The sequence below is a fragment of the Haliotis rubra genome, unplaced genomic scaffold, assembly GCF_003918875.1.
Source record: "Haliotis rubra isolate DU_JTF1 unplaced genomic scaffold, ASM391887v1 Scf677, whole genome shotgun sequence".
Lineage (NCBI taxonomy): Eukaryota > Metazoa > Mollusca > Gastropoda > Lepetellida > Haliotidae > Haliotis > Haliotis rubra.
The window spans coordinates 97,794-125,440 of record NW_025767387.1 but is presented as its reverse complement, the minus strand read 5'-3'; the positions used below and the strand labels follow the sequence as shown (position 1 = coordinate 125,440).

General features: G+C 41.8%; 1 protein-coding gene, 1 long non-coding RNA gene, 1 other non-coding gene and 2 pseudogenes across 3 annotated transcripts in view; 3 read left to right on the top strand and 2 right to left on the bottom strand.

Moving 5' to 3' along the window:
* Positions 1 to 27,647, bottom strand: part of LOC124257850 (perlucin-like) — a 99,716-nt gene that overhangs the window by 25,073 nt on the left and 46,996 nt on the right. The window lies entirely within an intron of this gene.
* Positions 80 to 27,623, bottom strand: LOC124257852. Its single transcript, XR_006893389.1, has 4 exons — positions 27,475 to 27,623; positions 25,518 to 25,524; positions 17,383 to 17,398; positions 80 to 90 (listed from the first exon to the last, which is right to left on the bottom strand). It is a non-coding gene; the product is annotated as an uncharacterized LOC124257852 (long non-coding RNA).
* On the top strand, positions 3,200 to 3,363 carry LOC124257915. The gene has a single exon (XR_006893438.1). It is a non-coding gene; the product is annotated as a U1 spliceosomal RNA (small nuclear RNA).
* Positions 4,415 to 4,553, top strand: LOC124257899 (annotated as a pseudogene).
* Positions 15,652 to 15,780, top strand: LOC124257900 (annotated as a pseudogene).

The window sequence follows — 27,647 nt, the reverse complement described above, 5'->3', positions numbered from 1 at the left end:
CAACAAGGACTGGTCGGCTCGGAGTCAGTATAATGTGTCTGAGCGGGGTATTCATGCTTCACTGCGGCATGGTATCTCAGTGGGCTAGCACTATAAAACCAGCTTCAGTCTGGGCTAGTACAAGCAGCAGCACATAAACATACACATGCATGCACGTCGTCATATGAGCGAAATATTCTCAAGCACGACGTTAAACCCAATTTCACCTCACCTCCGGTGTCAATGGTGCGGCAGCATACAGTTAAAAGCTGTCGTTTCAATTTCACTCGATAGTGAGTGAGTGAGTGAGTGAGTGAGTTAATATTTAACGTCACATCGGCAATATTTCAGCCACATCGTGACGAGAACATTTTACATTGTAATGGACACTCGGTAGTATGTCCGTGTCAAACATATATCCAAACATTATCATTATTCATCGAGCCAACAACACGTGTTGACGCTGATTTTGAAGCAGATGGTGAAGCACAATTGCACTCTATCTGCTCACTAAACCAGGATCATCTGCGTGATTGTTGAAAGCTTAAATTATTCAACTGCTTTTGTTGTGGGTATATGTGAGGTGAGTGGAGTTAGTGGTGTGGTTGTCATTCACCATGACCGTAGTTGGTGATGTGTGTATGTGACATTGTCGTGTGTCACACGTGCTTTTATTATGAGTGTATGTGACGTGTGTGTAGGGTGTGGTGTGGTCGCCATGTGACGTGTGTGTAGGTTGTTATGTGTTTGTCATCTGACGTGTGTGTAGGGTGTGATGTGGTTGTCATGTGACGTGTGTGCAGGGTGTGGTGTGGTCGCCATGTGACGTCTGTGTAGGTTGTGATGTGGTCCTCTTATGACGTGTGTGTAGGGTGTTGTGTGGTCGCCATGTCCATTGTGTGTAGGTTGTGATGTGGTTTACATGTGACATATTTGTAGGGTGTGGTGTGGTCGTCATGTCACGAGTGTGTAGGGTGTGGTTTGGTCGTCATGTGACGTGTGTGTAGGTTGTGATGTGGTTGTCATGTTACGTGTGTGTAGCGTGTGGTGTGGTCGTCTTGTGACGTGAGTGTAGGGTACGGTGTGGTCGCCATGTGACGTATGTGTAGGTTGTGATGTGGTTGTCATGTGACGTGTGTGTAGGGTGTGGTGGGGCTGTAATGTGACGTGTGTGTGACGATTTGTTGTCATGGACGGTGTGTAGGGTGTGTTTGGTTGTCATGTGACGATGTGTATGTCATGTGGTGTGTGGTGTGGTCGTCATGTCACGTGACGTGTGTAGGGTGTGATGTGGTTGTCATGTGACGTGTGTGTAGGGTGTGGTTGGTGTCATGTGACGTGTGTGTAGGGTGTGATGTGGTTGTCATGTGTTAGTGTTGTGATGTGGTGTCATGTTATGTGTGTGTAGCGTGTGGTGTGGTCGTCTTGTGACGTGAGTGTAGGGTACGGTGTGGTCGCCATGTGACGTATGCATAGTTTGTGATGTGGTTGTCATGTGACGTGTGTGTAGGGTGTGGTGGGGCTGTAATGTGACGTGCGTGTAGGTTGTGATGTGGTTGTCATGTGACGTGTGTGTAGGGTGTGGTGGGGCTGTAATGTGACGTGTGTGTAGGGTGTGGTGTGGATGTCATGTGACGGCTGTGTAGGGTGTGGTCGTCATGTGACGTGTGTGTAGGTTGTGATGTGGATGTCATGTGGTGTGTGTAGGGTGTGATGTGATCACCGTGTGACGTGTTAGTGTGTTGTGGTTGCCATGTGATGGGCGTGTAGGGTGTAGTGTGATCGTGGTGTGACGTGAATGTAGAGTGTGGTGGGGTCGTCATGTGACGTGTGTGTAAGTTGTGTTGTGGTCGTCACGTGACGTGTGTGAAGGGTGTGGTGTGGATGTCATGTGACGTGTGTGAAGGGTGTGGTGTGGTCAGCATGTGACGTGTGTAGGTTGTGATGTGGTTGTCATGTGACGGGTGTGGTGTGGTCGTCATGTGACGTGTGTGTAGGGTGTGGGGTGGATATCATGTGACTGGTGTGTAGGTTGTGATCTTGTCGTCATCTGACGTGTGTGTAGGTTGTGATGTGGTTGTCATATGACGTGTGTGCAAGGTGTAGTGTTGTCGTCATGTGACGTGGGAAGGGTGTGGTGTGGTCGCCGTGTGACATGTGTGAAGGTTGCGATGTGCTTCTCATGTGGTGTGTGTAGTGTGTGATGTGATAGCCATGTGACGTGTGTAGGTTGTGTTGTGGTCATATGACGTGTGTGTAGAGTTTGGTGTGGTCGTCATGTGACGTGTGTGTAGGGTTAGGTGTAGTGGTCATGTGACGTGTGTAGGGTGTGGTGTGGTCGTCATGTGATGTGCGTGTAGGGTGTGGTGTGATAGTTATGTGACGTGAGTGTAGGTTGTGATGTGGTTGTGATGTGGTGTGTGTAGGGTGTGGTGTGGTCGCCGTGTGACGTGTGTGTACGGTGTGCTGTAGTTGTCATGTGATGTGTGTGTAGCGTGTTGTGTGATCGTGGTGTGACGTGAATGTAGGGTGTGGTGTGGTCGTCATGTGCCGTGTGTGTAGGGTGAGGTGTGGACGTCATGTGTGGATGTTTGTTTGTTTGTTTGGTTTTGGTTTTGGGGGTGGGGTGTTGGGCTTTTTTTTCTTCTTTTTGTCGTTGTTATTATTTGTTTGTTTTAGTAATAAATGAGTGGATTTGCAAAGTCCACATTTAATGTTTAAGATGTCGCCCTGTAATCTTTCCATACCAAATATAAATGCTTTTCATTGTGTAACAATGTTCCGAGTGTTAAGCAAAAAACTTACATTCGTTATAATGCTGAATAATGATCCTGTTTCGAATATGAGTACATACGAAGAGCGTTCAGGAAGTTTTGCAACTTGGGCATTTATGTAAAATAAACAAATGTCAACTTGTGGCTGGTGTGCCTGTTCTGTTTCATGTGCGAAACAGCTCTTTATTTCTTACCCATCTATAGACTAAACCTAGTCTGGTGGTTTATTTTCTTGCGTAATCTATATAAATGACCAGTCTAAAAACTATTATCCGGTTTGGACCAGTTTGCAGGTTTCAGGCGGCATGGCCGAATATTCAGGAATCCTCATCATTTTGAGTAATATAGGAATAATACAGCAACGAGCGAGTATGTATTAAGTCTTTTATTTTTTTTTTTTTTCAAAGCCAGGATGATGTAAATGAAAACTGCGACCAGGGAAAAGCATACTTACCTAGCACAGGCTTTACAGTGATCCACAAGGCTGTGGGCCCGGGGCGAGACCTTTCCATTGCACATCGGCTTGGTTGACCCCTGCGATCGTCCCAAATGTGGACGACTCGAGTGCGCAATTTATAAGTGTGGGGGACTGCGTTCGCGCTCTCCCCTTGGAAAACAAAGTAAAAAATAGAAATTTAACTAAAAAACTTTCGTCCAGGAATACTTTTCAAGGTTTGGGAAAGTTGTTGAAGTGTTGCGTGAATTCGTCGATGTTGAAGGCGTAAAGGTGTTTTCCGGAGTCCGTATTGTGAAAATGGAGCTAACTGAGGAAGAAAAGGACAGGATACCCCACATGGTTCGCTTCGGAGACAAACAATCCATGTTAATATCAGTACCAGGACGAGCACCAATATGCTTTAGGTGTAATGGTGTTGGACATGTCAGAGCAAGGTGCCCAGTTGCAGGTTCAGCACAGAAAGAAACCAGAGATCTTGGAACGGATATAGACAGTTATCCCATGGATAAGGACAGTGATTCGGATAATGATGATGATGATATGGAGAGTGTGCCAAGTGTAAAGGAATATGTTTCATTGGACAGCAATAAGGATATACAGATAACAGTTCCGGCAGCACAGGGCATTACTTCACAGGACAAGACAGTCACAGAGAAGAGGAAGAAGAGTACAGTGGAGAGACAGACTGTGGTTTCATCACCTACAACTTCAGAGTGTGGCAGGGTGGACAAGAAGCTAAAGCCAGGGGAACCAGTGAGAACTGTGCCTATAAGAATTAAACTGACTGTGCGTAAAGACTCGTTTTTTCCAGGTGTGGAAGTGAATTCTGAGGATTTGGACAATTACATGAGACAGTTGAAAGGCAAGACTAAACAGGAAGCATTGACATTCAGAACGGAGGCTGAGAAGGAACTGATTGATAAAGGGAAAAGTTTAATGATTCCCAGAGGACAGACTTCCCTTCAGAAGGAGTTTAAATGTAAACTCACATAAACGGACAATATTGGTTGTGTAATAGACTTTCTGAACTGTTCTAATATGACTTATTATTTCCATGCTTTCCGACTTTAGATTTCAATGTTAGTAGCCTTCATCTCGAAACTGTGATAGGATTTTTAGGATATAGAGATGAAGGTTAAATCAGCACTGTCTGCACATGTAAAAAGAATACCAGTGAATAAACTGTATTAAAAACAAAAACAAAAAAAAAGCAAGGCTGTGGGCCCGGGGCGAGACCTTTCCATTGCACATCGGCTTGGTTGACCCCCTGCGATCGTCCCAAATGTGGACGACTCGAGTGCGCAATTTATAAGTGTGGGGAACTGCGTTTGCGTTCTCCCCTTGAAAAACAAACCTAAAAATAGAAATTTTAATAAGAAACTTTTCCCTTCAAAGTCACTTACAGATGACTGTTTTTCCAGGGAGGTTTTCAAACTCTATACCTTGAATGTGCATGTGTAAAGCTATATACTTAAGCAAAAGAATCTGTTTCATTCAGCTCTGACTTGAATATATTTCAGATGGGATCCCATTGAGAGCCAGTTGTGTTTTGACTGTCAAGTTGTCTGCCCTGCGTCCCGGACATAAGGAGAGCGTTTATACAGCTTAATTGTAAATAAATCCCGTTCTGTGTGGTTTTCTCTATCATTATTTTTTTCATAAAGTGAATGTGCTAATGTAGTGACTGTACATTAAACAGTATGAACAAGAAACGTGTCATGGAATATATGTGAAGCGTTGTTTAACAGACACCCGAGTGGGGTTAACGTTGAAAATGGGTTGTTCCGTGGTTGTGTCTGGGAGGTATTACGCTTTCCTGTAAATAGACTCGCACTTCATCTTTATACTACACACCAAAGTAGCACCAAACTCATGCATCCAGCTAAAATACCCAAAAAGCTACCTGCAATAAACAGTGTTCAAACATAAAATTGCAGTAAAAATATTTACCTGATAAAATACTTGGTTAAAATTCCACATTCAATATAATGTTCATTTAAGTTTTATGTCAGTTGGACGTATAATTCCAGTAAGAAGAAAAGAGTATTCCAAATTAAGAAAAACTATTTTCTGTTGTATTGTTATCTTGAAAAGGTGGAAATTGTCCCGAGAAGACATTTTGTCTGAATTTCAGCTATTAGACAGACCCCTGAATAAACACAATGCAATTACTTTCACAATGAAAGGGATCCAAGATGAACAGGAACTATACCTGAAGACAGCACATAAAACCAGTCACTTTTTATGAAATCTTTATGAACACAAACGCACAGAGAAAAACGTAGTTTAAGACATAATGTAAAACATCACACATGACATAGTCTGTAGGTGTTCTCTGTTGTGATAATAACACAATGTCATCTGCATATTGCATTAAACTGACATACAGCTTCTCTTCTTTCTGCCACTCCCTGCCTGGCGGTCAGGTGGATACTTCAGAAACGTTCCTAACTCTTTCTTGGAATTTGCTTCGGATGCATTCCAATCTCATTCCCATGAGATAGGACACATTTTGAAATTATATATTTAAATACATGAATAATTTTATATGGAAGATATAGTGTCTTAAATGATTCAAGTATTTGTTTAATCAATCACTTGAAAGGTTCATTTCACTGCTGTAACTTGCCATGTGAACATATGAACAGCATCAATACAAAATGTGACGAAAAATGTAAACAACTTATATTTTCAACTAAAGGAATGGAAGTTTTCTTAAACATTTTCAAAGAATATCCTCAATTTCAAGTTGATTATTCAATTAAACTATGAATTAGGATGAATTAGACAATGCTTTACTGTCAAATATTATTTCTACGGTCATGATGAAAATGCTGCATTTGGTAATTAAATTACCAGAGATGATTGAATACAACCTTGTATTCTTAAAAGAAAACTTGCCGTTTTGCCCATCAACATTCATTCTTGACATCAAATTGTTTGACATTGTCCTGCAAAACAATGGAGGATTGTTGTTATTCTGTCAGATTTAGTTCTTTTTAGAGATTTTCGGAAACGATTATTTGAAATTAAACAGGAGTTGTACTGATGTAGCAATTTTGCTAACAGGAGTCATAAATTGTAACAAAAGCCATTTTACATTAAATGATAAGAAAACAAAATGGGTGGTGGTTCACAGGTCAAAGAACAAGTCTATTGTGGGAGGTCTTCCAACACCATTTATTCCCAAACACAAGGAAGTATGGATCATGTAGTTCTGAAAACAATAATGAGCTCTCATAAGTATACAATATATTCCCTATTATCTACTCTGTCTCTCTGTCATTTGTACACTCATAAAACTCAGATAAATAACTTCTTCATAATTCAGAAATGTTTACACTTAATCTCTTATAGGAACTCTTAGAAAATCTCTCATATAATGAATTATCTGTGCCTATAATATCTGCGACGTCATAACTATGCTTCTCTGAATCATGAACAATAAACAAATGAGATTAAACTCTACCCTGCCAGAAATAATCTATCATACCCTGAATAATAAGACACTGAATAACATCTCTTACAACTCCAATCTACACTCAATAAGACTTAATGTACTCGTAAACAAACATCGCTGGCACACGCAAATTCTTGGAAACAGTGCATCTCTGACTCTCAATTCCAAGAAATGGAAGTCCTACTCTATTTGACCAAAGGGGTGACAGGTGGCCAAAACATATTGAAATGTAGGTCATACACTGAAACTAACTCTGATTTAAAACACTACAAATATACAACTTCTCTCTAATATACTCGATAGATGATCTTGACAAGGGAACAAGTACATAAAATGCTGATATATAACAATACCTGTACTCTAAATAATGGACTCTTCCAAATCTCAGGATGTTTCACTGCACACACATTTAAATGCAAAATAATGAAAAACCTACACTTTGACAATAATAAAGAAACATCATATTCAAATTCTACAGCTGACCAAATACCTGAAGAGTGTGTCACCCAGCAATAAACATCTATATATCTCTATAAATTTATGACTTCTGTCCTCTCGCGTGCTTTCTCGCATCCAGCTCTTTACGGCGAAAAACAATATGGCGCTAGGCAAGGGAGTGCTCATTAAACTAAACATCTCCGGAAGAAATCATTGTCAAATTATTCTCTTACATGATCAACCTTTGTGGTGGATATACTGGAAACAAGCCACCCAGTCTTCGAAGATGAGATTTCTGCAAATTCCATTAAAATTATATCATATTTCATAATTAAATGTTCCTTACTAAATTCCTTCTTTTGTATGTAACATTTTAACCTTTAAGAGACATGAATCATCATTTGAACCCTTCCAAACAAGTGTAAGAATGAAAGTCTGTGAGTGCAGTTTTGTTAATTGTCCCATCAAAGAATCATTAGTGAAGTTACACATTTTGTAAATAAATAAAAGTTCAAATAAATTATATGCAATTTCATCCTTAACAAAGACTTGCACAATATATTTTGATGTGAATTTTCGTTGCATGATCTGAGAAAGATTTCCTTTCGCCATTCTCCACCCCACCCCCACCCCCAAATAATATGCATATGTTGACAGAGTTCAGAGCCTGCTCAATGCATAATTTACTGATAGATCTATTCAAACGAACAAATGTTCATAATAATGTGATGCAATATAAAATGTTGATAAATTCTATTCGATTTTGTATAGCTGCCCTTAGGGACCGTTCAAAATGTATGGCTTGGGGGTGATGATGATTTTTAAGAAGAAGCATGTACAATGTGAATTACCCTCCCCCGTAAAGTTTATGTACGAAATAAGTGACGCCCCACCCTGCATGTCATGTACAATATCTATGACGCCCTCTCCCCTTCCCATAATTTCTAAGCATTATATTAAACATAGTACGTGTGTACAAAACTACTGACCCCCTTAGCTCCCCTGAACAAAATGGGTGACACACACACACCCTTTTACAATCATCACCCCCACCCGCAGCCATATAATTATGAATGGTCCCTTATATTGATGTACTTCATTGATTATTTGAAAATGTATATTTGCAAAATCCAAATCAGGTGATGGATACGAAAGGAAATCTTATTCGATTATATAATAAAATGCCAAATATATGCATTCAAATATATTGAAAAATAACAAAACAAGTTTATGGAAAACACGGGCTTCCCCTAAATTTTGAGAAACATGTATGTGACATACCGGTACCCTTGTGAGATAAAACATGAGCCCTAATTCGGAGTTTCTTGCTACATTGACCTGCTAGATATAAACAACATTCCTACGTTTTCATTATACATGAAGGACATACTTACCAAATAAACACCAGCATGCCGTGAAGATGTTGAATATAGAACGATATTGCGTTGAGCTTCGCCAAAGTAAACTGACAACGATCAGCTGCCTTTGCGCGCGCGATAATTGTGCGCATGTCCGGATATGGCCAAACGAGGCGATCTGGCAAGTGTTTGAAAGCAAATTGTCGGGAATTATACAATTTTGACAGTTTTGTGGGAAAATATCAAATGTAATGCAATTCGGATAACTGATGACTTTATACCTAAAATCATTGATGTTTTCATTTTCAATTGCGATTTACGTAATATTTCCGTCCGTTGATCGATGCACAATCAAACAATATATAAGATTATATGTGTCACTAGCTCGATCTTGATCGTTTATGAAATTAATGTTCCGAAATGATAGTTGCTAAGTTGGATACCTATTACCAATATGAATAATGTATCAAATTTGCCAAGGAAACAATTAGTTGACAGTTTGTTGGTTCCTTACGTTGAAACAACGTTGACAACTACACGAATCTCGACTAACTTTCTTTGGTCGCATGATACACGTTGATCAACCAAACAACCAAAATTCCGGAGTTCTTTTGGGGACACATGAAGTCGTATTGGAAACGTGTTTGGAGGATGTGGCTACGATTCCCCATCTTGTCAACATTACATCAAGAAATGGTGTCTTCCCTCTGCTTGTAACTATGGCTGGACGTCCACCTCTGTGTTTAAAGTGCCATAAGGTTGGTCATGTCAGGCGGGAGTGTAAGGGACAAACTAGGATTCTACCTCAGCCTTCTTTAAGGAAATCCTACTCGCAGGCCCTTTCTTCAATACCTGGAGGAAATAATTCCTACATGGATGAAGAAGAGGATGAGGCAGCAGAGATACAGGCCGATATTGATGAGACCATTGGCAAAGCGAAGGACTGGTCTGGTGAGGGTGCTCAGGAGAACATCAACACCACGGAATTGGTTCCTGTGGACAGTAGTGGAGAGGGAACAACAGTGACGGATCCTGATGAACCTGTTGGTGATGGTGCTGGGGAGATGGATGTGACAGTCACGGAATCAGTTCATGTGGACAGTAATGCGGAGGGAACAACAGTCACGGCTCCGGATGAATCTGTTGGTGAAGGTACGGGGTAGATGGATGTGACAGTCACGGAAGCCTCGACAGGAAACACCAGGAAACTGCCCTCTTCGCCAACGAGGAAACCTGATAAGGCTGCGAAAATGGTACATGATGCCATGAAGGATGCCTATATGAGAGAGGCATCAGGGTGGAAGCTGCAGTCCCACGATGTGGACACAGGTGATTCTGGGAGTAGTAGTGTGGGAAGTCCTGTGACATAACTTGTTCTTTATGTCTTCTCACATAGATAACGAGCTGGACATGCCTTTGGACTTCGAACTCATAGTTGTGCTTACAAATAAGTGTACAACAAGGAGAGGTTGAGTTTGTTGATGTCTCATACTGCCACATCTCCATGAAGACGGCGGATAACTTGTTTAAGTGGCATTCACCTTCTAAATGCCACTTAAACAAGTTACAAATAAGTGTGTTGTGTTTGTGATGATGATTCGGACATGCCCATGGACTGGGATTCAGAACAATGGATTAATAATATACAGCTTTGGCTGGGACTTGATTGTTGGGAGTATTGTTAACATATACACTTTTGTATATTTGTGTTTAACTATTGTAATCATACTTTTGTATATTTATTTAGTTGTTGCTTCTTTGCAGTATGTCTGTTGTATAGTTGTATATGTATATGTACTACGTTTTACGTACGTTTGGTGTAGACACCAAAATAGTCATATATACTAGCCACATAAAGAAAACTGCATTGTCAAAATATTATCCCAGTTGATAGGTACGATAACAATGTCAAAGGTACATATAAACTTTAATGGAGGGATCATGAGACCATAACAAGTCGGGAGAATTTCAAGTGAAAAGTCAATCACAATGACGTCACGAGTCACAAGCGGGACAGGGGTCAAACGACCATGTCACAAGCTCAACAACGGGTATGTCAACCATCGGCATTGAGAACAGCAGTGCATCGACAACGCATAGAGCCTATCAAACGTGCAAGGAAGGCTTGTGGATGTCACGCCAGATTATCTCAAGTTCTGTTGCAAGGCCAAGGACGTTATCTGGCGGATGAGGAATACGGCATAGACGTCAATGCATCTCATCACAAATATGCTCTATCGGGGAGAGTTCTGGTGAATTTGCAGGCCAAAGCAGTAAGTCAACGTTGTGGTATTGCAAGAAATCCATAGCAACCCTTGCCGTATGAGGGCGGGCATTGTCCCATTTGAATGTTAACCCAGGGCCATGACGTTGCTGAAAAGGAATTGCCACAGGTCGAAGAACCTGATCCCTGTAGCCCACACCGGTTAAGTTGCCCTGAACAATCACAAAAGGAGTTCTTTAGCGTGCTGTTATGAGGAGAGCGTTTATACAGCTTAAATGTAAATAAATCCCGTTCTGTGTGGGTTTCTCTGTCAGTAATATTTTTCATAAAGTATATGTGCTAATGCAGTGTCCTGTACATTAAACAGTATGAACAAGAAACCTGTCATGGAATATATGTGAAGCGTTGTTTACCATACGCCCGAGTGGGGTGAAGCCAGGGTGATGCAAATGAAAACTCCGACCAGGCAAAAGCATACTTACCTGGCACAGATTTTGTTGGATCTGCAAGATAGTATTTCGAGAATTAATACTTTTTTTCTGTGTCTAGGTCGACGGGCAGGCTGGACTTTGTCCTTGTCTTCGGACTCCCCCCATTTAGTTTCATCATGGCTGCGATCGTGAAAGTGAATGCTGGTCCACGTCTTGCAGAAACAGATCAGGACATCGGGGATCGTGTCATCCGCCTGACGTTCTATGGTTCGGACAGGTTTAGTGCAAACCGACTTGGAGTGATGGAGTTTGTCAACGACATTGTAAGGATGGAATGTGTTAAGCGCATTAGCAAACGTGACAAGGGATACGAGTGTTTTGTAACTCTCAAATCAAGCCAAGCTGCTGAACAGCTCTATGCAAAGTGCATTTTGGAATGCTCACATGAGGATATTCGAAAAATCCCCCATTTACTTCATGTAACTGCTCCTGACTTATCAACTTTCCCTTTGCTGTTCACAGTGGCTGGTCGACCTCCTTTCCTTTGTGTCTAAAGTTTGAGGAGGTCGGCCATGTCAAACGTTAATGCAGCAACAGGGCAAAAAATTCACAGCCTGTGCTCCGTGCTGCAGCACAAAGATCTTACTCAGAGATAGTTCAAGGCAAGAATAATCAGAGGAATCATGTGTTTGAGGATGAGGAAATGGAACCGGAGAAAGAAATAGATCCGGAGCTCAGCATTGTTCCTCCGGGTAAGAAACGTTTTTCAAATTCATATAAATTAATTGACCCTTTTCGGGCTTTACATAAAAATAGAAATATCACAAAATGGCGAGGTGGAAATGTTAGCTGTCGGCTAGATAGATTTTGTATCTCTGCTCCTTTAGAACCGGTTATAAAAAGTTGTGATGTGCAACCATGTTCCATTTCTGATCACGACTATTGTGTTCTAGATCTGGAGGTTGTTGATTGTATCTCTGTAGGACCTGTGTATTGGAAATTTAATAATTCCTTACTTAAAGACAAATCATTTATATTGGAATTTCAAAAGTTTTAGGAATCTTTAAATGTTCAGGCTGATTTGTCTCTTGCGGATTGGGATCGCCTCAAGGCTCAAATTAAAACTTTTGTATTGGCTTATGGGAAAAAGTTAGCTGCCAATAAAAGAAATATTTTACTTTAGCTTCATAGGGGTTTCGGCTGATGGATAATAACAAAGCCCCCGGGTTGGATGGGTTTTATCTCAAGTTTTGGCCTTTATTTCAAGATACATTACTACATATTTATAATTTGTCAATACATTTGGGCACTCTTAGCAATTCTCAAAAACTAGGTTGTACCTCTTTGTTATGTAAGGACCCCCAAACTCTTCAATTGTTACATAATTGGCGCCCTATCAGCCTATTAAATGTAGATTATAAAATATTGTCGAGGGTTGTACAAAACCGGTTGTCATCAGTTATTGCTGAGATTGTGCACCCTGATCAGACATGTTCTATCAGAGGCAGATCAATAGCAGACAACATACATCTCCAACGGAATGTAGCTGAATGTGTGCAGCAAAAAGGGGATTCTATGGCATTTGTTTGCTTGGATCAAGAGAAGGTTTAGATCGGGTAAATCCTGATTTCATGTTCAGGGGTCCTACACCAGTATGGGTTTGGTCCAGAGTTTATCAACCTGGTCAGCCTTTTATATAATAACGTTAGTAGTACCGTGTTAGTAAACGGTCACCTTTCGGACAAATTCCCGGTGAGGAAGGAAGTCAGGCAAGGCTGCAGCCTCAGCCCTTTGTCAGACGTTTGCTTCAAGTGAGTGAGTGGTATGGTAGAGGTACTGGTGCCCGTCTAAACATGGTCAAACCAAAGGCCATATCTTTTGGAAAATGGTGTTCTTCGGCCGACCACTTCGGTATATCATGGCCCAATTCTTGTAAAATTTGGGGGGTTGTTTTTCGCAGTAATGTTACTCCCGATGATAACTGGATAAAATTTTAACAAACTTCTAAATTCCAATTTTAAGGATAGTTTTTTATCAGTGTATAACACGGGGTTCTAAATTCCAATTTTCAGGATAGGTTTTTATCAGTGTATGGTAAATCCACTATCTGCAATGTCATGGCCATGTCAAAGTTGTGGTATGTCGCAGCTGTATTGCACATGCCCAAGCACTTTGTTGATATTTCACACACGAAGCATTTGATTTTTTCTGGGGATTCCATCATTTTGAACCATTAGCTAGACGTGTTTTATATAATAATAAGGAATTTGGAGGTGTCAGTTTTCCTCATATACCTACTCGCCTTCATGCTTTACGTTTGTACTATCGTCATAAAATTATTAATAATAGTCAGTGTAAGTATGCTAGTTTTGCTTTGTATTGGATTTGTTTTTCACTTAAAGAAATTAATGCTGAATTTGCTTCTTATTTAATGCCTCATTCCGATGATATACCACCATATAATCAAACGTTTTTAGAATCCTAAAGATATTTCAATTGATTGTTTCCCAATTCACCTGTAAACAGTTTTGTATTTTATCAAATGTTAATTACCAATATATGTACAGAGCCTGTCATCTTCAAACATTTTCCTGGTGTACTTTTTAAATCTGCCTTTTTATTGCTGAACGACTCATTTCCTGACCCCCTTCTAAAACAGTTACCATGGCTTCCCCTTGATAACATTGTCCCCACTAACTTTACCCTTTATTGTAGACGCCATACCCTTATTCAAAAAGTACTTTCTGTAATGAAAACGAGGCTGTTGTGGAAGTGCTCATGGAATATGTGGAAGTAGAAGGTGAAAGGATATTCTGTGGAGTCCGAATCATTAGAATGTTTTTAACTGAACAAGAAAAGGAAAACGTTCCACGCATATTACGGTTTGCAGACAAGGCGTCAATACTGATAACAGTACCTGGGAGAACACCGATATGTTTGAGGTTTCATGGTTTCGGACATGTGCGAGCGAAGTGCCCTGGTCCATCACAGGTTGTGTCTACAGAGCAAGTTGTTTCAACCAATTCAGACAAGAACACACGGGTGGATAATTACAGTGATTCAGATGATGATGAGTACATGGAGAGTGTGAAAAGTCTGAAGAACAGATTCGGGACAACACAGTTTCAACAGATGACTCTGAAGGAAAGAGGAAACAGACATCACATCAGGAGTGAGTGAGTGAGTAAGTTAAAACATTAACGTCACATCGGCAATATTTCAGCCATATAGTGACGAGAAAAGGTTAACATACACATTAATTAAAATAGTTAAATAGCCAGTCATCGAAGGACTGTAAAATATCTAGAGTATCACAGATGGTGTCTACAACTAGCTCGTGAGTGTATAAATAATTTATTCATGAAGACAATTTAACATAAAAATGTGCTATAGATCGCAAGCAACCGAAGGTAGATCACCATAACAGGGACCATGGGGACTTGCAGTGCCTTTGCTACCTGCATGGACCATCACATCAGGAAACAGCAGAGAAACGAAAGAAGAGCGTGATAGAGAATGTGACTGAAGTGATTGCATTATGAGACTGCTGTGATAGGAGTTAGCAGACGTAAATACCCCCAACCTCATTTGGTTGATGTTCAAGTCATAGACTTTGATAATTATCTGAACCTGTTGAAAGGAAGGACATTTGTGCAGTTGAAAAAACTCAGAGAACAGGTAGTGACTGATGTAAAAGAAAAAGGACAACTTCTTGTGATTCCAATGGACAAGAAAGCAATTATGCAGGAGTATAAATATATATAAAGTGGAATAGACAGACACTACTGAGTGTGAATAACTGTGATTTCAAGAGACAATATGAACTGTTCTGAATGATGTCTTCCGTCTTTAGTACTAATTGTCAGAGACCTTAATCTAACAACTGTGATAGGTATTTTTTAAGATTTAGAGGTGAAAGTTGAACAGCACTGTCTTCAGATGTAATAGCTAACTGGAATAAAAAAAAGGTTGTGGACCCGAGGCGAGACCTTTCCATTGAACATTGGCTTAGTTGACCCCTGCGATTCGACTCTGGTGTTCGAATTGTTCAGGGAGAGAGAAATGGGAAAGGAAACAGAGGAGACTGTGACTGTGAGAGTGAAACAGATCAGGCGTGAGGTCAGTCCTTACCCATTAGTGCACGTTGATGACAGTGAGGTTGAAGAATACTTGAAGCACATAAAGGGAAAGTCAGACTGGGAGCTAATATAAATCAAAGAACAGATATACAAGGACTTGAAATATAAAGGGAAACAACTCTTAATTCCGAAATGAAAGACAACAACTGTGGTGGAATACAAGTATAAAGTGACATAAGAGACTAATGTGACTGTGTAAAAAGTGACTTACAGACAATATGAACTGTTTTAAAATGTATCCATGCTAATTTCCTTTTTCTTTAGATTATAATTGTTACTAGCCTTCATCTGGACACTGTGATAGGTATTTTAAGACTCAGAGATGAAGGTTAAATGCACTGTGTGCCAATGTAATAGAAAAGCTGGGAATTAACTTCACCCCCCCACCAAAAAGCTGTTGGCCCGGGGCGAGACATTTCCATTGCACATCGGCTTGGTTGACTCCTGCGATCGTCCCAAATGTGGACGACTCGGGTGCGCAATTTGTAAGTGTGGGTGACTGCGTTCGTGCTCTCCCCTTGAAAAACCAACTACTTCACTTCGCCTTAGTGAACAAACTACGTGCTCCCGGAGGAGTATGGCTGTGATTTCTTGGGAAGGTTCTTTGCAGACTACGGAGTTGTGTTGGATGTGAAGAAAGTAAACAGCATGGAGGAATTCGATGCCGGATGCCTCATGGGGATATATCGGGTGGTCATTGATATGACCTTAGAGGAAGTAACCTCTATTCCGCACATTCAGTCAAGGAATGGTTGTTGTCAGCTTCTTTTCACCATGTCAGGGAGGGCGCCTCTGTGTCTACAGTGTATGGAGGTGGGTCATATTCGCCAAGAATGTTCAGGAACAAGAAGGATTATAGAGCATCCTACCCATATAAGGAAGAAGAGTTATGCTGAGGGATCACCTGGATATAGGGATGCAGAAGAAAATCCGGGGAAAGAAGCCCCACCTGAAGGAGCTGTCCCTAAACAGACAGTACCAGAGAACACCACTAATACTCCAGACGCTGCCATAGTTATACTAGAGGACAGTACTGATATACCAGAGGTCACAACTGACCTGGAGGAACACATGGAACAAGTGAGCACTGAGGACTTTGATGCTGAATGTATGTTGGGCATCTTTGATGTGGTCATGGAGATATCCTTTGAAGACATAGCCAAGATTCCGCATCTTGTTAACATTCAATCAAGGAATGGTGTGTTCCAGCTACTGTTTACCATGTCGGGGAGAACACCCCTGTGTCTCAAGTGTCTTGAGGTTGGTCATGTTCGTAGGGAATGCACTGGTGGCAGATAAGTCAGAGAACGCCCTATGCAGACACAGAGGAAGAGTTATGCTGAGGTGTTGGCCAGATCCAAGGGACCGACTGGTTACAGAGAGGAACAAGAAATCCCGAAGAAGGAAACCACACCTCAGGAAGCTGCCCCTAAGCAGGCAGTATCAGAAGATACTATGACCATATAAGAATGAGTGAGTGAGTGAGTTTAGTTTTACGCCGCACTCAGCAATATTCCAGCTATATGGCGGCAGTCTGTAAATAATCGAGTCTGGACCAGACAATCCAGTGATCAACAATATGAGCATCGATCTGCACAATTGGGAGCAGATGACATGTGTCAACCAAGTCAGCAAGCCTGACCACCCAATCCGTTAGTCGCCTTTTACGACAAGCATAGTCGCCTTTTATGACAAGAATGGGTTGCTAAAGACCTATTTTACCCCGGATCTTCACGGGTCGACTATATCAGAAGATGCCATAGTGATCCCAGAGGTCAGTAATGATATACCGGAGGTCAGAAGTTTTCGCCGGATTATGTGTTGTGCTCCTGACGACTTGGATATGACCCTGAACTATGGAAACAGACATGCAATCAACAAACAACGGCCTGCTGTCGGTTCTTGTGTTTTGTGTTGTGGCTTAGAGTGTGCATCTGACGATATGGATTTGTACCTGGAATTCGATTTTTGAATATGGATATTATACAGGACGACGTTGGTATGTACATAAATATATGTTTTTTTGTTTATCTCTTATCTAAGTGTTACTGTTGTATATATTTGGTTTTTAACTTTAAGTATGTATATATAGTGTGTCTATTCCATTATATAAGTAGTCAACATATCAGGAACAGCCTCTAGATTCAGACACTTCCGAGATGGAGACAGAAGCTGTGTAAAGGAAACGGACACAGTCACCCATGACGAAGAAGAAGAAGGTGGCACGAACAGTCATGGACACGATAGAGGATATCCACAGAAGGGAGTCCATCTGGCAAGGTGGCCCAACCCACGTCATTAATTCCGATGGCTCGTCTAGTCCTGGAAGTGTCACAACTTAACTGTGGTGAAGTGTTTTTTTGAACGATCGTTACTGATTTGGATAGGCCTCTTGATTATGGAGTATGCGTAGGTTTAAGGCCTTAGGCTGGGATTTCGTGTTTGCTGTGAGTCTTTTTCAACTTTCTTTCAAGCTTATAGACATGAATATCGATGATATTTATGCTTGTTTTGTAGTTTTGTAAATATTATTCATGTAATATATTTGAAATGGGATCCCAGTGTGACCCAGTTGTGTTTTGACTGTTAAGTTGTCTCCCCTGCGTCCCGGGTATGGGATGCACGTGTATGCAGCTTAAATGTAAATAAATCCATTTCAGAGTGGTTTTCCCTATCAGTATTTGTTTTCATAAAGTTAATGAGTGAGGTAATACCAAACTCACCACCCGAGTTTGGTGAAGCCGGAATGGTGTAGATGGTAACTACGATCAGGGGGAAAGCATACTTACATGGCACACACTTCTGTGATCTGCAGGCTGTATTTTGAATACAGTATAACCTTTTTCTTATTCGCAGGTCTACCTGTAAGGGCTCTGAGTCCTTTGGTCTTCGGACTGCCCCCATGTTCAGTTGACATGGATACGGTCAACACGACTGCCAATGGACCAATGAGGTCGGAAACATTCATGGAAGTGCGCAAGTGTATTGTGCACTTTGAGTTTGTCGGACCATAGAGGTTCCCTATCAGAAGGTACAAGTTATTCCCTTTCTTGGAGAAGAGTTTTGGGAAAGGATCTGTTACACGACTCTCAGACAGACAGACAGACAGACAGAGAAGTTTATTTCTCAACCAACCAACAGTGGTACATGAGAATATATAAATACATAGGTAAACAAATATATACATGGCAAGTGGCTGGACATGATCATTTGAATATTACTAAGTAAGCGATTTATACAATACATTCAGAAATGACTTTAGGTTCTTTAGATGTTTAGTAGTTTTATTACATAATAATTTCTTTAACATTGAATGTATTTGGAGATCACACATATATGTCGCAAGATAGGTATTTCACTGTTGGAGAAGAGTTTCACATCTAAAGAGATAGTGAAACTCATCCCCAACAACGTTAGCGTTACACAGCTTACATATTCTTTCCTCTTTTTTAATAGAATGCCATCGACTGGTTTCAATTGGTAGGTTATTGTTGCAAGTTCTTAGTTTTAATATAGGAAAATATATATCCCTGGATAAGTATAAGTAGTTTTCAAAACATAGTTTATCTTTAAAACACTTATAAAATTGACCTTTAGAACTAGTTTCTATGGAGCTACGCCAATGTTGTAAAAACTGATCTTTTAGAGTAGCTTCAACTTTTAGGACCTGCCATGACGTGGTGACATTGTGGGGGATTGAGAAAACCTCTGATAAACCGCAGGTATTAAGTATTCTTGTAACAAAAGATATCCATCGGAGTTGACAACCAAAGTTATTAACAGAGATACAATTATACACCAGTGAGGAAAGTTTACAGTATTGGTTATTTGTTGCTACTTTATGCCAAAAAGAAATAACTCGTTTGTATAATTTGATGTAGAGCGGTTCTCGGCCAAACTCGCCATACACAATAAAGTTTGGAGTGGAGCTTCGAAGGCCAACAGCAAATTTAACAACTCTGAGATGTACTTTTTCTATAATGTTCAGGTTTTCCAATCCCCATACTTCACATCCATGAAGGAGAATCGGACTTATCATAGTATCAAATGCTTTTAGGGTGCAATCAATAGGTGGGCTTAAATATGGGGCTTTTTTCCAAATGGTAAACATAGCTTTAGTTGCATTTTCTACTAGCGCTTTAATACCTGTCAAGAACCTACCATTTCTATGGAACCTTACACCAAGATGGGTATATGTATCTACTATTTCAATTTTACTGCCCCCCAGCGAAAATGAAAATATTGAATTGACTGTTTTCGAGGGCCCACTTCCAAACATGACAATCTTAGTTTTAGATAGATTACTGATTATTCAGATCAACCCTGATGTGGTCGTTTACTTTTCTTTGGTAGACCGTATACGGTATTTTATATGTGGGCATTGGCTTCCTGCGGTGTATGGTTGTGTTTTACCTCAGCATTTGTTTTTCAGAGCTTGTGGAACGGTGATATCTGCCAAGGACGAAATAAGTGCAGATGAGTTGGTGCCTTCTGTGAACTTACGTGGTTGTTTTAGAAACCAAGTGAGTAACATTCCACGTCTAATTACGTTCCAGGTGGTGGACACACCCTTTTCAATTCCTACTGACCACGGCTGGTCCTCCAACCCCCCTGCTTTAAGTGCCAAGAAGTGGGACACATCAGGAAGGAATGCAAGTTTACCGCAAAGAAACCAACGATGTCCAAACCTGCACCGAGGTAAACCTTTGCAGAGGCCCTGAGAGCACATCGGACAGAAGCAGCATACATGGACAGAATAAAAGGTGACTGACTTTAAACCAGGATATAGTGGATAAAGACGTTCAGGTCGATGCTCAGGGCGAGCCTCCAGAGGATATTCTACATGAGGAGGATCAGGGCGTGCAGAAATTGACCAGTGAAGAAGTTCCCATGATGAAGAAGTCCGCCATTCCAGTTCAGACAAAAGGACAAGTCTGCTTAGAACAGTGGAGGACACTATGTGTGAAACTGGGACGTCCTCAGAAACAACACACGAAATGTGTGGCATGAATGTGCTCCACACATGTACACCTACCTAATAATCATTCCTCTGGTACAACAAGCGGGTCCTAACTTCATTTACGGATGATAAGGCCCGAGAAAGAGTTGTTAACGATGTTGTTTAGATCAACAACATCACACATATGAACTTACTTGCCTGCAAGGTCACCTGAACTTAATCTCCTTGAACATGCTTGGGACATGATTGGAAGTCGTGTTTACGGTCTACATGTTCACCCCTATCTGCCTTTTTATTGCTCAACGACTCGTTTCTTGATCCCTCTTCTCAACAATTTATCATGGCTTCTCCTTCACGATATTGTCCCACTAATTTTACCCTTTGCTGTAGACGTCATTTCCTTATAAAAATGTACTTTTTGTAATGAAAACGAGTCTGTTGAGCATTTATTCTTTGTCATATTGTTTCTTCTCTGTGGAGCATCGTCAGCAAATGGGTTTTGGATCCATCCTTTTGGCTTAATTGACTTACACGCTTAATTGACTTACGGTTCGATCCCCGACCGCGTCATGCCAAAAGACATTAAAATAGGGTACTTGTTGGTCCCTGCCTTGCGCACTCCGCAGCAATTGGTACAACAAGGTTTGGTCGGCTCGGAGTCAGTATAATGTGTCTGAGCGGGGGTATTCATGCTTCACTGCTGCATTTCAGTAATGCAGGGTGGTAATAATAATTTACTTAGGCGTTCCTTAAAGAAGTCCTACCCGCACAAGAAAGGAAACAGTTCCATCATGAATGGTGAAGAGGAGACAGAAGCAGAGGTCGAGGGGATCAGTAAGACCCTTTCCACATCCATAAGAAATCTCTGCAGAATGAATCAGTCGGTTGTCCCATTTGTGACTATATCAAGGATTGTGCTTGACAGCACTGAAGGAGGATGGCAACTAAAACCACACGCCACAGTCAGAGTACAGTAAGTTTGGACGTCCTGTAGCGTGATTCGATTATTGTACCTCTCCATCTAAATAACAACTTGTACATGCCCCAAGATTTCGAACTCAGATGTGACAAAACAAAATGTGGTGATATCGTGATGACGATTCGGACACGCCCCAGGACAGCAATTCTAAAGAAGGGATTATTGATATACAGCTTTGGCTAGCACTATAAAACCAGCTTAAGCCTGGGCTAGTACAAGCAGCAGACATACACACTAAGGCGCGTCATATCAGTGAAGTATTCTTAAGTGCAACGTTAAACCACATTTCACCTCACCTCATATTCAAGTGTTACTGAATTTTTATTGTATTAATGTGTTTTTCAATGGTTACACATGTCTACATACCGTGTCACATAAAAAAAAGTTGCAAGCCTATGTGAAAGAGGGAGAGATTGCAGAATAAGAATTTGACTCTAAAGCCTTATGAAGTTCTTGAGTTTTGGGACGGGAAATGCACGTGGGGTTGGCATTTTAATCTCAAAAAATTATTTTTGTTAAATTTCATTATGATTTTGACGGCAGGCTATTGGTTTAAGATACTGATAATAATTGCTTCAGATTTAGGAATATTTATGCTCCAAATTATTATTAAGATAGAAGGGATTTCCTGTTATCTATTGGAAGTCATCTTGTTACTCGCCGCCTTGTTGTCCATGGAGACATTATATTTTTGTTTTATCTACTGTTTTAGATAGTCAAATTCATATAAGTTAATTGACCCTCATACGTCATTACATTAAAATAAAAAAACGGTTATTAATAGTTATTATAAACCCCTGACCACATTTCTCTTGTGAACAATGCGAGGAGAGCATTTAGACTGCATTGGCTTCCTGAGGAATATGGACACGCGATTTTGCAAGATTCTCGTCGGTGTTTGGGAGAGTAATTTCAATTAAAGAGGAAACTGTGGAGTTCGACTCAGGAATACTTCTGGGCACACATGAAGTTGTACATGAAACACGTTTGGAGGGTGTAGCCAGGATTCCCCGTCTCGTCAACGTCACATCAAAGAATGGTGTCTTCCCTGTTTACTGTGCCATGAGGTTGGACATGTCAGACGGGGATGTAATTGAATAACTGAAATTCTACCTCAACCTTCCTTACGAAACTCATACACACAGGTCCCTACCGCAACCACTGACGGGAATAGTTCCTACATGGATGAGGAGGCCACGGAAGCTGAGGTAAACAAGGCCATTGGAGTAGCCAGGGACTGGTCTGGAGATGCCGCCCTGGGGAACACCAGCGGCAAGGAAAGGGACTGGTCTGGAGATGCCGCCCTGGGGAACACCAGCGGCAAGGAAAGGGACTGGTCTGGAGATGCCGCCCTGGGGAACACCAGCGGCAAGGAAAGGGACTGGTCTGGAGATGCCGCCCTGGGGAACACCAGCGGCAAGGAAAGGGACTGGTCTGGAGATGCCGCCCTGGGGAACACCAGCGGCAAGGAAAGGGACTGGTCTGGAGATGCCACCCTGGGGAACACCAGCGGCAAGGAAAGGACAGTGGTGATTCTTGTTGACACTAATTTTGGCGAAACAACACATCGCCTGAAAACCAAATTGCTCTAAAACTCAACTTAATTCCTCCCCCAACCCCCTCATGTCCTCCTCCACCCTACCTTCAACCTCACTGTTCTCAACACCCAAAAAAGCATTCCCTGCACTCACCTCTCCCAACAACCATACCAATCAACTTCGGCCTCGACGCACTTCTTCACTCCCAACCATCATATACCTCCCCACGCCAGGCCATGACCCCCACATTAATCCCTAAACCCACAAAAAACAACAACAACAGCAAATACTATACAATTACATCAACAGTTGCGGCGGAGGCTTTAACATTCCATTCACTGACCAACTCACTCTCGAGTAAACTATGATAGTTGACATTAGTTGGCAAATACCACGTTGGCAGACATACACACAGGGGGTCACACACGTAGACGCAAGGGAAACACTCACGGACATCAAAGAATATATCCACATAGCCAACACTATCGCCTCACAACCAAAAATCACAGATTTCAAATCCATCGAAAACAAACAATCCATCCACACAAACCACATACCTCACATTCAAATCAACAACCCTCCCATTAGAATTTACAAAATATCTATCCGTATGGTGAAAGACGCGTTGCTGGGGTACCCAACTGTATTTCAGCCACAAAGCGACCAAAACAAGTTATGCATGGCAGAGTAAGGGGGACATCGGTGAGTATTTTGTCATTTCTCATACTGGCTGTCTTAAAATACAGACTACCCAAGAATAAAGAGCTGAACTTCTGCCGTCCTGACGCGAGTCCCCGTGTGTGGTGTCAGTTTCAACCACGTGAAGTCCGTGCACTACAGTTCCGCCGACACACAGTGGACGGACAGCCAATGGTGAAGCGGCCTTAGCCAGGTTATAAAGCATGGACAGACTGTACCTAAACCTAGCTTTTTTGTCTCTGTTAGCCAGTGAACAGGGGCTCCTTTCACGAAGCAACCTTTACTCAGGTTAAACGTAACTAACGTTCTTTAACATTGCACTAAAGTTACCTGACTTACGATCAGTGTCTAACCATCGCCTAGTGACAGCTGAGTTAAGCTAGGTAGTATGTAGGAACATGATGATGAATCAACCTTTCTTGGACTTGGCGTTGTGTACTTTTCTTTTATAGGTGTGCGTTCAGGTTGACTTTTTCTCTACTCAAAACTCAGTGACCAGTTCGTGAATCGGGCATAAAGCCTATTGAGAAAAAACAGACAAAAAGAACAATAACAATAGATTATTACAATAAAATAGGTAGAAAATACAAACAAAAACTTAACAGCTTATAAATGACACATTTCTCTCACTCACATAGCTGATTAAAGATCCAGATACATGAAAGCCTGTACACTCCTTCTGAAAAAAACACCAAAACCAACCCTGTTTAACTGAACATTTACCCAAAGTTTATACCCTAATTCCTATTCCGTTTCCTACTTCTACTTTTCCCCTCAACCCGACCTAGCACTAGTAACAGGAACCTAGCATCCCCCTACTTAAGACCAAACATTCCACGCTGTCAACGGGGAGGGAATGATCCTGAAACAGGACCTCGTGTCAGATATATTACCTGATGTTGCTCGGATGACCGAGAGATAGACACTGAATCCAGCGAGCCAGATAACGTATATAGCGCTCTAGAACGACCTCTGACATGGGTCAGAGTTCATCTCCGCCAGTCAGAGCCTACCCAACATATTTAGTGCCAACTACGTGGCCTACCCAATGTATCTAGCGCTATTGTGAGGTGAGGTGAGGTGAAATTGGGTTTAACGTCGTGCTTGTGAATATTTCGCTCATATGACGACGTGCATGCGTGTGTATGTGTATGTGCGGCTTCTAGTACTAGCCCAGACTTAAGCTGGTTTTACAGTGCTAGCCCACTGAGATACCATGCCGCAGTGAAGCATGAATGCGCCAATCAGACACATTATACTGACTCCGAGCCGACCAGTCCTTGTGCAGGCAGGGACCAACAAGTACCATATTTTAACGTCTTTTGGTATGACGCGGTCGGGGATCGAACCCGCAACCTTCCACTCTAACCACTACACCACGGAGGCGGTCGCGCTATGATGAACGGTAACCCCGGTCAAAAAGTTATCCCATAGTAGAGCAAGTGAAACAAAGTGCTACAACACTATGTGGTACTTATTGTTTGAATGTCCCGTTATGAAGCCCCTGCCCCCCTGCTTACACTACAATTTAACCAGTTTTCCTACAGTTTTATACAAGAGTTATTTTTTGTCTGTTTATTATAATTTTACATGTTAGTTTGGCAATATGTCACCAACATCGTTTAGGTGACAGTTAGAACTAGTATACAGCCAAAATTCAGATTATACAATATTAACCATCATAAATTGTAACTGTGTAATGTCACTAACAAATTGCCTGCCTTTAAGGGGAATTGGGAGATAGGTATGGCATAGGTTGACTTTATATAGATAATACAGTTAAGCTGTATTGTGGTATAGATAAGGGGGCCTATAAAATAAACATAAAGGGTTTAAAGGAGGGGGGAGGGAGCAAAGAAGGCGAGTTTGCTTGGTAGGGAAGATTGGGTGGGTAGCCATGCCTGAGGGGAGAGGTGGGAGATTGTTGGTGAGGGTGATTGATAAGACGGGATCGAAATGGAGTGTTTGCTAGGGGCGCAGACGTCGGAGAAGACAATGTATGCTGGAGCTGGTAGGGGTAAGTCGTAGCCGGGAGAGGTGAAACTCCACCCCCAACCCCCTCATGTCCTCCTCCACCCTACCCTCAACCTCACTGTTCTCAACACCAAAAAAAGCATTACACTATCACCGCACAACCAAAAATCACATATTTCAAATCCATTGAAAACAAACAACCCGCAACAAACACCAACCACACAAACCGCTTTCCTCACATTCAGATCAACCACCCTCCCAAGTTACATCACGTTTAGTCCAGTACAGTTCTAAGTGCACCCCCTCAGGAAAAAATCCCACAATGTAAACTCTGCTTTTCATACACAGACACCCGCGACACTTGCAAAGCACTGCCATTTTGTCCAAAATGCGGATCAGAAACACACTCAATCGGTGAATGGACATGGAACAGATACTGTATACACTGCGACACACGAGAACACACATTAAATCAAAACACCTACCTTATACAACAAAAACACATTCTCAGGCTCAACAAACACCTTAAACAATCTGTCCTGCCCAAACCTGCACCCATTCACCTGGCACACCGCTCCCTCCTTTCTAACCACTCATTAAATACACTTTCAGATACCTCTATCATCCGTTATCAATAACCTCCTCCTTCCACTAAAATCCACAAGTAACGCCCAACCCAGCTCATTGTACCTCCCCACCCACCGGAACCACCCTCTCTTCCCCACTAAAACAAACCTGCAAGGCCTTCTCCGTTACCATCACCCCCCACCCCCACCCCCAAGCACTGTGTCCTACACAACCCCCACTGCCGCCATCCCTCCCCAAAAACGCACAACCTCCACCAACACCCTGAACTTACTTCCACCACCCTCCCAAAGCAACCCTCACCCACAACCACTATCACACGTAACCCACCTAAAACAAAAAAACTCCAGCACACCCTCTGCCTGCAAACACACTCACTTCACAAAAAATCAACAAACTAATTTAATTCATTGCAGCTTATGGAAGAACATGCAGCACATGTACTCGTACCAAAAACCAAGTTATACCACAAAGGTCTGAGTATTTTACTTATCACCATCAAAACCATTATCTAATTAATCCTCCCACTAAGCTAGCTTAACATGTCGTTACAACAAAATTATAGCGTCACCCATGGTCCTTCATAAACTAATCTTGCAAATTTCCCGAACTATGGCTATTTCAAAGTGAAATTGCAATGAACTGCGAGGAAACGTGTATGAGCTGAAGACACTCGTCGCCCAAGACAAAATTCAACCCTAAATAATAGCTTTTCAAGAAACCAAATTATCGCCACAATCGGCCTTTGAAATTCCAGGCTACAATTTCATTCGGCAAGATAGGCCGCGTCCACGAAATAAGCCCCGACCACTATGGATCACTGGACACAGAGAAACTGTCAAAATTCTAAATAACCGAATCTGGACCAGACAGTCCAGTGAATGACATCCTGACACAACTGGCCATGGGATACGACAAGCCCCGATCTAATATCTGAATACTAATACTGGTGTAACACAGCTATACAGTGAAAAACTGTTACGAGGGTCAAGCTACCATGGGGATGGTCACGTATACAGGAAACAGCGTGATTATTCGGACAGTTACGATCTATGACCCTCAGTTAAAAGACGTAGCTTACATAGTAAATTATGGGTCACTGTCACAGTACATCGCCCAAAACAGTAGGTGAAAGACAATGACCAGACACTTTAGACAGGGGTTATATGTCAAGTGCCAAATAACCAGGTGCGATAGCCGGAGGCTATGGGGGAAGTGTCCTCCTTCCAGTGCCGGAGATTAATCGTGATAAACCTGTCAAGACCGCGTGACCAAGGGTAAAAAGGAGGTCACGATCCACTGCCTTTAAAAAGACGAGTGTTTTGTTAGAGAGAGAGAGAGCAAGAAACGGCGAGACAGCAGGTCGACTGACACACAACCTACAACTCCTCCAGCAGCACACAGCAGAAAAGGGAACCGAGCCAGAGCCAGAACCAGAGTCAATCCAGTTAGCTGTACTCTAGACTTTAATAAAATTACCTTCCTGAATCAGCGAAGCGTGTTGTGTTACACGTAAGGGACTCTTCTTTTGGTGCCGTGACCCGGATTCAGGAAAAGACATCAAGTACTAGGTAAGTGACTCTTGGTTTTCTCTCTGTTACCATCTCTCTCCTCGGGGACCATTTCTGACTGTGTGGATTATTGCTGGTAGT